At 37.8% G+C, this 13,753-nt stretch overlaps 1 pseudogene; it reads right to left on the minus strand.

Moving 5' to 3' along the window:
* Positions 1 to 690: 690 nt before the first annotated feature.
* LOC131277374 (zinc finger CCHC-type and RNA-binding motif-containing protein 1 pseudogene) lies at positions 691 to 1,482 on the minus strand (annotated as a pseudogene).
* Between the last annotated feature and the right edge of the window lie 12,271 nt (positions 1,483 to 13,753).

Raw genomic sequence — 13,753 nt, forward strand, 5'->3', positions numbered from 1 at the left:
CTGCTTTCCTTTCTCTACAAGCTCCTTCCTGCCAAACTCATTTACATAAGGGTGTCAGTTATCACCTCTAATCAGAACATTCAAAAACATGTGCAAACACACACACTTCATGCTTATCCTCCAGTCTCACATTTTCCCTTCACTTAATTCATGCTAAAAATAAAAGTCAAATATTGTCTTTGTCTTTTATTTTTTTCAAAAGATTGTTGTCTTCTGACTCAATATTGTGTCCTGCGAAAATTAAGTTATTTTTTTAGCACAAAATAATACTGAAAATTTTATTAAAATTTAATAACAATAACTCAACTCTTTTTTCAGTTTTTATGAAGTTTTTGTGGTAAATATTAAACTAATTTCAAAAATATTCATGTAAACCAATCAGATACTAATAAAGCTTTTACAAAGGGCTTCTCAAATCTTTTTAATATCTACCTTCTTTCTTGGGTTGAACAGTAGTATTACTATGATAACATTACATGTTCTTATTCTTATTAAAATTAGTTGTTTTCAGGATTAATGGTTATTAGCAAATCCTGATTTTTATTATCTGCTAAGATAGAGAGAGACATGATATTTAAAGTTATTTTTCAGATGCTTGTGAACTATTTTATGGTAAAATAAAGAACTGTTTAAGGGGAATGGGTGTAGCTCAGTGGTTGAGTGCCTGCTTCCCAAGTACGAGGTCCCAGGCTCGATCCCCAGAACCTCCTAAAAAAAAAGTAATCTTCAGTCTCCAGCTGAACTTTGTACTATAAAGTTTTTTATTTTTATGATATTTACATAATAAATATTAATCTTAATCACTAAGTTCTTCTTCGTCACTGAAATATGTGCTTTTCTTTATCCTTGGGCGTCTTGAATCATCTGAGGTTGAGGGGTCCCCTGAACTGGGTTTCCATCTTTTGTGTTCTTCTTCAATTTTGGCTTGCTGGAAAGCTATGGCCTGACCGAGACTGTCAAGAGCAGGATCTTCCCCTTCATCTTCACTTTCTTCTACTTCCTCAATTTCTTCTTCTGGTTCAGGAATTTTCTTTTTTTCCTTTTTCTCTTTCTTCTTTGGAGGTTCACGTGCTCCCAGCATATTTTTAGGACAGGCATAACTTAAGTGCCCACTTTCTCCACATTCATAACACTTAGATTTATCAAAGTAGTTTCGCCTTCAGATGAACTCGGCTGCTCTTCCATTGTCAGTAGCAATGCTTGCTTTTATCACTCTACCAAATAACTGTTTGTTGTTTATTGCTCTTGTACAGTTTTGAGCAGATTCTTTATCCAAAAATAAAATAAATGCAACCCCTTTACTCTTCCTGGTATCTTTATCTTTCATTATAGTAACCTTTACAACTTTGCCAAACTTGGAAAATATCCGATATAAGTCATTGTTTGTTGGGGAAAAGGGCAAGTTGGATACATACACTGTACTTTTACTTGGAGCCAATCCACCACACATTCCTTCAGGTGAGTCTTGTCCGAGAGACCAGAAGAGTGTGAGCCCTCGGCCCAGCTGGGGCTCAACCCCGACTATTTCTCACCCCACGCGGCAGCTCTGGCATCCCGAGTCCCGGGAGAGTGCAGGCGCCCAAGTCAAGAAGATGACAGCGCCTCCGTCTCTCCCTTGCTGCAGTCGGGACGCGCCTCGGATGCGGTCAGAGCCCCCGACCCGGAGGCGGGCCCAGGAGCGGGAGTAACAGTTCTTCATGAATGAAACAGGTATCCTGAAAGACATTCACCTCCAGAGATTTTCCTTCTGAACCAAGTTAAGTTACTCAGGGATGTTGCATCATGGTTAGAAGTTTGTCAGTAGTTTCCATCTGCCAAGTTTCCTCTTGGCAAGGGAAACCCTTAAACAAGACTATAATGTAGAATAAGGAGGAAAATTAAAGTAGGACTGATCACTCCTAAAAATTACTTGTGTCTATGGATTCACAAGGAGGACTGTCCATTTTTACTCTCTTAACGGGAACTTAAGCAATTGCTTTATATTTCCTAAAAAATTAATCTAATTATAAATGATCCATAAAGTTATTTTCTTCTACAGAATAATATACATTCATATGTTGAAAGAGGACAGACTTGTTTACTATATTAGCATCATATTCGGATAACACATTTTCTAATTAGCACTTTCTCCATGAATTTTAGTAGCTATTAATAGTATGGGATCTCTATACAAAGTTTATTTAATCAATTCAAATAAGTGAAACATATATTTGTCTGATAAAATACTTAAAAATTAATATACACCTCTCTTTAATCTGATTAACAGGAGATAATTTACTTATTGATTTCTTGTAAAGAGCCACAGACAAGTAATTGACTTTGTCCCCATAAACATTTTGCCTGCAGATTTTAGGGACACTTGCAGGTAGAAAGAAAAATGTAGGCATTCTTGGCAGAATGGCTACCATATTTTATCTAAGTTGAAAAGCAGGCACCAAGAATGAAGAAATGTGTAAGCTCATAAAGGGAGGGGAATCTTCTTTTTCTTTAAAGTCATGAGAAAGTGAGGAAGTCACAACAAGAGATATGTGGTGTATTTACTGGCCGAGGTCACTTGGGCAAAGAACCCCAAGGAAACAATTAATATCTGCTTTCACTAGGACACTGTTAGCCAAGAATCACTTTGGGAAAAGGAGGAATATAGGGCAGATATTTTTATCACTCTGTTCTAATTGTTAAAAGACCAGTTGAAGTTTTCAGATGCAGATAAGATCACTAGTTGGGACCTGGCATCACCTGACTTGTAAATCATAATCTTACTCAAAACACACCTCAGGGTTTGTCTTCTATAGAGATTCACAAAACTGCTCCAATCACCCCAATCATTCTAAATAAAGATACCAGAAATGTAAAAAGACCTACTAGAAGAGCTTGTGAAGGTATATACCACTGATTATAAACTCAGTGAATGAGGCTTTTCAAAAAGTAACCAAAAGGAATAAATACACAATTGAATTAATGGGCAAATTAAACTTAGTCAAGACACTGAAACTGAAATGTAAAAATAACTACAAGTGACAATGGAATATAATTTTGGATAAAAAACAAATTGGAAGATGATGGATAGTATCACACAAGAGCCTCTTCTCTGGAAACAGAATATAAATTCAGAAAAACAGAGGAAATTCTAGCACTGCCCATGATTTACACACAGATACACACCACACACACACAAATGCACAAGGCTTAGCTCACTTGTTACTTTCCTATGAAGTCATCCTGAGTTTCCCAATCACAGACAGTCTCTGCTTACAAAGAAACATACCACTCTGTGTGTTCCATTCTTGTACTACATTTTTTGTTGAATCCTAGCAGTAATCATTTGACTATAGGTTATTTCTTCTACAAAATCATATAGTTTAGAGCTGAGAGTGAGCGTGTATCCCTTAGTTTATAAATATAGTATTCTTTTAAAATTATTTCACCTCTACTTTTAACTTGTATTGCATTGTTATTAGACAATGACACATAGGAACTCATCAAATTTCTAAAATTGTTAAGATCTTTAATATTAATACTCATCTTTTTGTTATGTATAATTATATGCCAATAAAAGAAGTGAACAATGGTCTAGAAACATTAAAGTCTCCAAACTTGATTGAATAATAGAAAGCCTGAGTGGGACAATTAAAATTGAACCTGCCTTGTGAGGTGTGGGTTCTCTTGAAGATGTTGAGAGTCATTTTTTTCCTGTGGTGAGTTAAGTCACCAGGGTCCTATTTGAGTTTTAAAAGGGAACTCTCACAGAGGCTATTGCATCCTGCTGCCCTGGGAGAGAAAGCAGTAAGAATAAAAAGGGAGAAGGGCAGATTCCTAATCAGCAGGAATTTATCCAATTTGAAAGACTCAATCCTGATCAAGGGAAATGGACTCTCTAGCTTTCTGAATAGCTAATAGACCTAACAAGAAAGTTTAGCTCCATGGAGGAGTTTCCACCTTGAATATACAAGGTCTCTAGTGCAATTCCCAGCTCCTTGTAGAGAGTAGTGACCCACTGGGATATTAAACATCTAGCTGATACCTTGGGACAGGGAAAACATAGAAATTATTCTTATATTAGCATCTCTTGGGTCTCTTCTTTTTCCTAAAAAAAGAAAGTTACCTTTGTTTTATAATTTAACTTAGTTTACTCACTAAAACTCACTTCAAAATCTGCAGCAGGAAGGCTGCAGGGTAATTGATTGATAAACACTGGCAGTCTGAGAAGCTCCATAGGGACTTAAGAGGGAAGGCTGCTTTTTCTTAGTGTTTGGTTGACTCCTTACTTGTGAGCTTGTCTGTTTTCTTGCTTTTCTTTACTCTTTATCACCTCCCCCCTACTTTTCAAATTAAGTGCTGCCAGCTTATTTTTTGTTTGCTGTGTTTCCTCTTCCTCAGTTTCCTCTGTTCTGTGTGTACTGATTTTGACTAACAATGCTATCTCTTTTCCTTCCTACATCTTTCTATCTTCCGCTTTCTGTTGTTGCTCTTACATTCCACCTGTTTGTTTAGTCCTTAATTTTTCTGTCATTTTATTTCTAACTCTACTATTCCATTTTCTATCTTTTATAAACTCTTTCACTTTTGTCCTTTCTTTTCTCTTCCCCTCTCACCTCCTCACGCCAGCCTTTTCAGTCATTCTAGGAGGTGGGGCAAGATGGCATCTGAGTGACTGCACCTCATAATCTCTCCTGCAAAGAAGCAGCTGAGTAGGGTCAGAGTCCTGCTGGACCAGGCTGTTTTGGGTGCTTGCAGGAGGTGTCTGGATGTCAATTTGGTGAGACAGTGACAGAAGACATTCTTGCAAGAGGTAGAATTTTGTGTCTCTTACACAGAGGTCAGAAGTTGTGGGTGGAACTTCTGAAATCTTTGTTGTGGTGCTGTGTTCCCAAACCCTGAGTGGGCTGTTTCTGGGGTTTGCAGGGCATGAGGTGTCTGGATGTTGATTTGGTGAGACAGTGATGAGATTCTTGTGAGAGGTGGAATTCTGGGTTTCTGACATGAAGGTAAGAAGTTGTGGGTGGGACCCCTCCCCCAAGGCTGGCAGCCTGGCCACAGGGATCCCTTAAGGCTTTGTCGTGCTGCAGTGTTCCCAAACCCCAGGTTAACTGGATGTATGGTTCCCACATCTGTGTCCCATAAACCCTGGTGGCCCGTGCTCCAGAGACTCACACACCTTGAGTCTGCAATACCATGGACTTCCCATCCCCGAACCCACCACACCCTGAGGTCCACCTGAGGTCCTTGATTACCCTAACCCTCCATGTTTTTGGTTGTTGTTGTTGTTTTTTCTCTCTCTCTCCTTGAGCTTGGAGGAGTATACCAGCTGACTTGGGGAGAGTCTGGGAAGAAAAGAGAGGTGAATCTGTTGAGGAAGCCCTATTTACCTAAATGTCCTGGGGTAGGAAACTTGGTCTGGGAGAAGGTGGAGTCAGAAAATCAATTAGACCTCCCCTAGCACGCCTAATGGGGAGGGACTGTAGGACATGTTATCCAAGCTTCCAATAGCATATTTGGGGATTCTGGTGAGGTATAGGTGATCTCACGCTGGAAATAAAGAGTCCTTGTTTTCTGTGTTTAGTTGGTTCAAAAAGGACCCACTTGAATCTCCTACCAGACCATTCAGGTAGCTTTCCTGCTACCTTGGGAGAGAGAAGTGAGGAAGGGAGAAAGGGGGAAGGCCAGATCCCTAAGTGTTTTATTTAACTGCAAAGAGGATTCCTAGCTTGAAACGTTGGTTCTTTTCTTTTATTTCTTTTTTTTTTTTTTTTTTTTTTGTCATGGGTGCTAATATTGCATTGTCTCCTGGTCTTTTCTCTGGTTTTATCACCCAAGGTCCTTTTTCATTTATTTAGTTTTTTTCTCTTTTACTTTTTTTGCTTGTTTCCCCCCTTTCTCTGCCCCCACTTTTTCTCTTCTCTTTTTTTCTTTTCTCTCTTTTTCTTCTTATTTTATTTTATTTTCTTTATATAATAGGTGCTTCAGGGAGTGCTTCACATTTGCTGTGTTTCCTTATCCCCCATTTCCTCTTTTCTGTGTTTATTGATTTTGGCCACCTACACTATCCCCTTTCCCCCACATCTTTCTATCCTCCATCATCTACTGTTTCTCTTACATTCCACCTCCCTTTCTTTGGCCCCCAAATTGTCTGACTTTTTAATTCTAATACCTTTGTTCTGTTTTCTGTCTTTTATCCACTCTTGATATTATTGTCTTTCTTTTCTCTTTCCCTCTCTCATGAAAACACTGGCCTTTTAATTCATACTATATTCCTCCCCATATTCAGTAGACTGTCTCATTATAGGTACTCTACTTACTGCTATAACTCTGCACAACTTACATGAGTTTAATATCCATTCATCTTGATCTCACATTTTTGCTCTGTTAACATTTATTACCAATACTACTTTATACATTTTCTTTTGTTACTCATTTTGTTTCCCCTGGCCCTAATATTTTCCTTCAAAGTGAATTTAGCCAGAAACAAGATAATAGAGTAAGAAGAACAAAGTGACAAAGAGAAGACATAACACTTACACATGAACAACAGCTAATTAATCCCCAAGACTAAACAAAGACACCAAGGAACTTATTAAACCCATCAAGATAAAATGATGACCAGACAGCAACAAAAAACTACAAACCAAACCAATAATCAGGAAAACATGGCCAAATCCAATGAACAAACTAAAAACCAGGAAGAGGACCAGAGCATTGGACAAGTAATTAAAGATCTCAAAGCATATGTTAGAGACCAATGTAATGAAGTAAAGGAAGAGATTAACAATATGAAGAAAACACTATCATAGGAAATTGCAGACATATGCAAAAAGATAACAGATCCGATGGTGATGAACACCACAGTTCAAGAAATCAAAAATACATTCTCAGCAAATAGCAGCAGATTAGAAGAGGCAGAGGAGAGAATTAGTGACATGGAAGACAGTACATCTGAAATCCAACAGATAGTAGAACTGATTGATAAAAAGATAGAAAAAATCCAGCCGAGGGTTTAAGTTATATGTAGGGGATTTGAATCTCTGGACTGATAATATGACACCCAGGCCCAGAGCCTCAACAGACTTCAGCTCCTACACTTTGATTTATTGGACTTACTCCACTCAGCTAACATGGAGTTGAAGAAGGTCAACCACCACAACATGGAGCCTAGAGTGTCTACAACTAGAAGCGGGAGGAGTGCATCCAGTACCCATGTGGAATCTAAGCCCTCACTTGACATAGGTGTGCAATGGACACAACCAATCCAATGTCCACAGAGAAAATGTGGAATGGGTGTGGGAACGGAAGCCATGGGGGCTGCTGGGTGTGGGGAACGGGAGGAAGAGATGAGATCTGGAGGCGTTTTCGGGACGTGGAGTTGTCCTGGATAGTGCTTCACGGACTATTACGGGACACTGTAGGTCCCCCCAGGGCCCACTGGATGGAACGTGAGAGAGTCTGGGCTATGATGTGGACCATTGACTATGGGGTGCAGTGATGCTCAGAGATGAACTTACCAGGTGCAATGGATGTGTCATGATGATGGGAGAGAGTGTTGCTGTGGGGGGAGTGGGGGGCGGGGGCGGTGGGGTTGAATGGGACCTCATATTGTTTTTAATGTAATTTTTAAAATAAATAAATAAATAATTTAAAGAAAGAAAAAAGAAAAAATCCAGCCGAGACTTAGGGACCTGAATGACAAGGCAAAATACACAAACGTATGTATTATAGGCACCCCAGAAGGAGAAGAGAAGGGAAAGAGGACATAGGGGGTTTTGGAGGAAATAATGGCTGAAAACTTCCCAAATGCACTGAGGGAGATGAATGTACATGTCCAGGAAGCCCAACACACTCCAAACACGATAAATCCCAAAAGGCTGACTCCAAGACATGTACTTGTCAAATATCCAATGCTCAAGACAAAGAGAAAATTCTAAAAGCAGGAAGAGAAAAGAGAACCATCACATACAGGGGAGGTTCCATAAGATTAAGTGCTGATTTCTCATTTGAAAACATGGAGGCAAGAAGGCAATGGTATGATATAGTCAAGGTACTAAAAGAAAAAAATTTCCAACCAAGAACACTCTACCCAGCTAAGCTAGAATTCAAAAATGATGGAGAGTTCAAAATATTCACAGATAAACAGAAATTAAAAGAGTGTGCCAACAAGAGCCCTGACTTTCAAAAAATACTAAATGGAGTTCTGCAGTAAGGAAGGAAAAAACAGGAGAGGCAGAGATGGAAGAGAGTGTAAGAGCAACAAAAAAGACAAGAAGAGAAGGAAGAAAACAAACAAAATACGACAAACACAAGTCCAAACAAAATATGGTTAACAAAAATAATTCCTTGAAAATAATAACACTGAATGTCAATGGATTAAACTCACCTGTCAAAAGACTCAGACTGGAATATTGAATAAGGAAATATGACCCATCTATATGTTGTCTACAAGAAACACATCTTAGACCCAGGAATTAATGGAGGTTGAAAGTGAATGGCTGGAAAACAATCTTACAAGCAAACAATAACCAAAAAAGGCAGGAGTAGCTATATTAATATCAGACAAAATAGACTTTGAATGCAAAACAATTGTGAGAGACAAAGATGGATACAGCATATTAGTGAAAGGGATAATCTTTCAAGAAGAACAAACAAAGGCACCTCCAAATATGTGAGGCAAACACTGGAAAAATTAAGTGAAAGAATAGATGTCTCTACAATTATACTTGGGGACTTTAATACACCACTATCAACTTTGGACAGAACATCTCAAAAGAGAATCAATAAAGAAACAAAAACTCTGAACAGTATCTTAGATGAGCTAGACCTAATAGATCATACCACCTGAATAAAGCAGGATATACATTTTTCTCAAGTGCACATGAATCATTCTCCAAGATAGACCATATGCTAGGCCACAAAGAAAGGCTCAATGAGTTCAGAAAGATTGAAATCATACAAAATAATATCTGTGACCACAGTGGAGTGAAGCTGGAAATCTTCAAGGGCCAGAGGCCCAGATTTCATACCAAGATATGGAAATTGAACAGCACACTCTTAGAAAAACAGTGGGTCAAGGAGGAAATCTCAAAAGAAATTAATAACTATCTTGAAATTAATGAAAATGATAACACAACATACCAAAATTTATGGGATGCAGCAAAAGCAGTACTGAGAGGAAATTTATAGCCATAAATTCATACATCAAAAAAGAAGAGAAAAAATTGAAGACCTAACTGCACATTTGGAGGAATTAGTAAAAAAACAACAAACTCCACAGAAAGAATGAACAAAGATAAGAGCAGAACTAAATGAAATAGAAAATACAAAAGCACTTGAAAAGATAAACAAAATGAAGAGCTGGTTCTTTGAGAAGATCAATAAAATTGACAAACTTTTAGCTAGACTAACAAAGAAAAAAGAGAGAAGATGCAAATACACAAAATAAGAAAGGAGAAAAGAGATATCACCACTGACCCCACAGAAATAAAGACGATCATGAGAGGATACTTAAAAAACTATATTCCAAAAAAATGACAATTCAGAGGAAATGGACAAATTCCTAGAAACACATCAGCAGCCTATATTGATGAAAGAAGAAATTGATGATCTCAACAAACCAATCACAAGTAAAGAGATAGAATCAGTCATTAAAAATCTCCCAACTAAGAAGAGTCCTGGGCCAGAAGGCTTCGCAGGTGAATTCTACAAAACATTCCGGAAAGAACTAATACCAATCTTGCTGAAACCTATCCAAAAAAATCAAAACAGAAGGAACATTACCTATCTCATTCTATGATGCCAAAATTACCCTAGTACCAAAGCCAAACAAAGACACCACAAGAAAGGAAAATTACAGACCAAATTCTCTAATGAAACTAGATGCAAAAGTCCTCAACAAAATACTTGCTAACCGTATTCAACAGCACATTAAATGAATTATACACCATTACCAAGTGGGATTCATTCCGGGTATACAAATATGGTTCAACATAAGAAAATCAATCAATGTAACACACCACATAAAAAGATTGAAGGGAAAAATCACATGATTATATCTATAGATGCAGAAAAAGCATTTGACAAAATACAGCACCCTTTCTTAATAAAAACACTGCATAAGATTGGAATACAAGGAAATTTTCTGGACATGATAAAGAGTACGTATGAAAAACCCACAGCCAACATCATTTACAGTGGTGAAATCCTAAAATCTTTTCCTCTAAGATCAGGAACAAGGCAAGGATGTCCAATATCACCTATTCTTAGAAGTACTTGCTCAAGCACTGAAGCAAGAACCAGATATAAAAAACATTCAGATTGGAAAGGAAGAAGTCAAAATTTCATTATTTGCAGATGACATGATCCTATACATAGAAAACCCTGAGAGGTCTACAACAAAGCTTCTAGAACTAATAAATGAGTTCAGTAAAGTCACAGGTTATAAGATCAATGTGCAAAAATCAGTAGCATTTCTGTGCACCAATAACGAGCAAGCTCAGGAGGAAATCAAGAAACAAATACCATTTACAATATTCAATAAAAAATCAAATACCTAGGAATAAATTTAACTTATACACAGAGAACTACACAACACTGTTCAAGGAAATCAAAGAAGACCTAAATAAATGGAAGAATATTCCCTGTTCATGGATAGGAAGACTAAATATTATTAAGATGTCTATCCTACCAAAACTGATCTACACATTCAGTGCAATCCCAATAAAAATCAATGCAGCATTCTTTAAGAAACTAGAAAAACTCACTATGAAATTTATTTGGAAAGGAAAGGGGCCTCAAATAGCCAAAAGCATATTGAAAAAGAAAAATGAAATTCCAGAAATCACACTACCTGACTTCAAAACATACTACAAAGCTACAGTAGTGAAAACAGCATGGTATTGGCACAAGGAGAGACACACAGACCAATGGAACCGAATTGAGATTCTGATAGAGATCCTCATATATATAGTCATATAATATTCGATAAAGCCACCAAACCCTCTCAACTGGGAGAGATGGCCTATTCAACAAATGGTGCCTGGAGAACTGGATATCCATATGTAAAGAATGAAAGAGGATTACCAACTCACACCTTATACAAAAATCAACTCAAGATGGAACAAAGACCTAAATATAAGCGCCAAGACCATAAAGACTTTGGAAAGCAGTGTAGGGATGCATCCACAGGACCTTGTAATAGGAAATGGCTTCATGAACTTCACGGCAAAAGCATGAGCAACAAAAGAACAAATAGATAAAAGGGATTTCCTCAAAATTAAAGCCTTCTGCACCTCAAAGGAGTTTGTCAAGAGAGTGAAAAGAGAGCCTACACAATGGGAGACAATATTTGGCAACCATATATGTGATAGGAGACTTATAAACTGCATATACAAAGAACTCCTATATCTCAAAAATAAAAAGACAAACAACCCATTTAAAAAATAGGAAAAAGATTTAAACAGACACTTTTCCAAGGAAGAAATACAAATGGCCAAAATCACACGAAAAAAATGCTCCAAATCTCTAGCTAGTAGGGAAATGCAAATCAAAACTACAATGAGATACCATCTTACTCCCATAAGATTGGCAGCTATGAAAAAAAAAAACCAGAAGACTACAAATGCTGGAGAGGATGTGGAGGAATGGGAACACTCATCCACTGCTGGTGGGAATGCAGAAGGATCCAGCCATTCTGAAGGACAGTTTGGTGGTTCCTCAAAAAACTAGCTATAAATTTGCCGTATGACCCAGCAATTCACTGCTGGGTATATACCCAATGCAACTGAAAACAAGGACACAAACAATTATATGCACACCAATGTTCATAGCAGCATTGTTCACTATTGCCAAAAGTTGGAATCAACCCAAATGCCCATCAACAGATGAATAGATAAATAAAATGTGGTATATACATACAATGGAATACTACTCAGCTTTAAGAATGAATACACTACAAACACATGTGATAACATGGATGAATCTTGAGTACCTTATGTGAGTGAAGGCACGCAGGCATTGAAGGACAAATACTACATGGCCTCTCTGATCTGAAGTAAGTAAACCAAGCTGCCTCAGAGAGCTAGAGACTGGATGATAGGCTTAAAGGAAATTGGGGTGTAGAGGAAGGATGCAAGCTGACACCTACATGGGTGACATCTATGATAAGTGGGAGGTAAGTATTTGTACAAGGAAGGGGATAAAATGGGGGCATATGTTTAACTTTGGGTGGGGCTTTGTGGGTTTGAGGGGGCTAGGGATGGGAGGATGGGTAATATTGCTCAAGAAATTGGGGGGAGTGTAGGAGAACATATGAACATAGGAGATTGTCAGGTATTTGGTTGAGAGTATAATGCTGAGAAAACTTTTTCAAAAATATAATAAGGAAGGTTACCTTTTAAGATGCTTCAGGGGGATAATCTGATGCAGGACAGGCTTTAGGGAGTGTGTGAGTGCTCATTTTGCTATAGTGGGTTATATCATTGGATAGAGACCCACATCCTGTGGAGGACTGATGTTCTCAAATAGAGGGAATTGTATTTCTCAAGAGAAAGATGGCTCCCAATGCATTAGGGCATTGCCAAGCCCTCAACACTGTTGCAAGTATCTCTGAACATGGCCCTTCAAGTAATGAAGATTGACTGTCACTGTGGGCCCTGAGGGGAGGGGAAAGAGGTATCGAATAGACGGAATCAATGTAACTGTGTGGACAATAGAAGTGTTCCACAAGATTATGCAAGGATGGATGTAAGACATGTTAAATTACACCAAAAATATATAGGGACTGATAGGCTAAAATGTAAGTCATAATGTAAAACATAAGATAACTAAAAATTTAGAAAATTGTATAGTCTAAAATATGAACAACAATGTAAACCCTAATGTTACCTTGTTTGAAAGCTATTGTCTCAATATCTGTACATCAGTTTCAGTAAATATAGTATATGTAAAAAGATTATTGCTGTGGAAGGAAAAATGTTTTTATGTTGGATATGTGGGAGTACTGTATATTGTATATATCAATTACTGTGATCTAAAACTTTTGTGAAGATAAGCTTAATAATTAGGAAAAAAAGAAAAGATAAAAGAAAAGATGTAGACACTGAGGAAAAGACGGAAGAAGTTGCCTTGCCATTTGCATACAGGGCAACACTTACTGCAGTGATGGAAGGCAAAACACCAAAAACAAAGCTTTAGAATTTTTTAATTTTTTGATATCCCAATTTATTTTTACCTTAACTTTTCTAAATTAATATGTATTCTATATCTAACCTTTAAACTGATCCCTATATTCCATTTTACTATTAATGGAACCTGGCAATATATTGGGCTTCATTTTTGAAGAAGTTTTGGATCACAGAGAGGTTCAACAATGGCAGGGGAGGAATACTGGTGTGGGATGTTACTGACAGGGTACACATGGTTTGCAGGGAGTTCTCCAGGGCATATATCCAGGGTACATAAAAATGTTTGGATATTTTCATAGTGACCAAAAAAGAAGAAAGGTCCAACAATGAGCCCTTGATACTAATAACTATGCTTGTAAGCCTGTGCACCTGAAATAAGAACAAGGCCTAGAACTGCAGGGTGCCTAAGAGTTACTGTCTGAGAGCCTCCGTGTTGTTCAAATGTGGCCAGTCTTGAAGTCAAATTCAGCATGTAAATGTGTTGCCTTCCCATCAGCATGGGACATGACTCCCGGGTATGAGCCTCCCTGGTGCTGAGGGATTACTACCAAGTACCAGCTGATGATGTAACTAGAAAATGACCTTGA

Source organism: Dasypus novemcinctus (assembly GCF_030445035.2).
Source record: "Dasypus novemcinctus isolate mDasNov1 chromosome 11 unlocalized genomic scaffold, mDasNov1.1.hap2 SUPER_11_unloc_1, whole genome shotgun sequence".
Classification (NCBI taxonomy): Eukaryota; Metazoa; Chordata; class Mammalia; order Cingulata; family Dasypodidae; genus Dasypus; species Dasypus novemcinctus.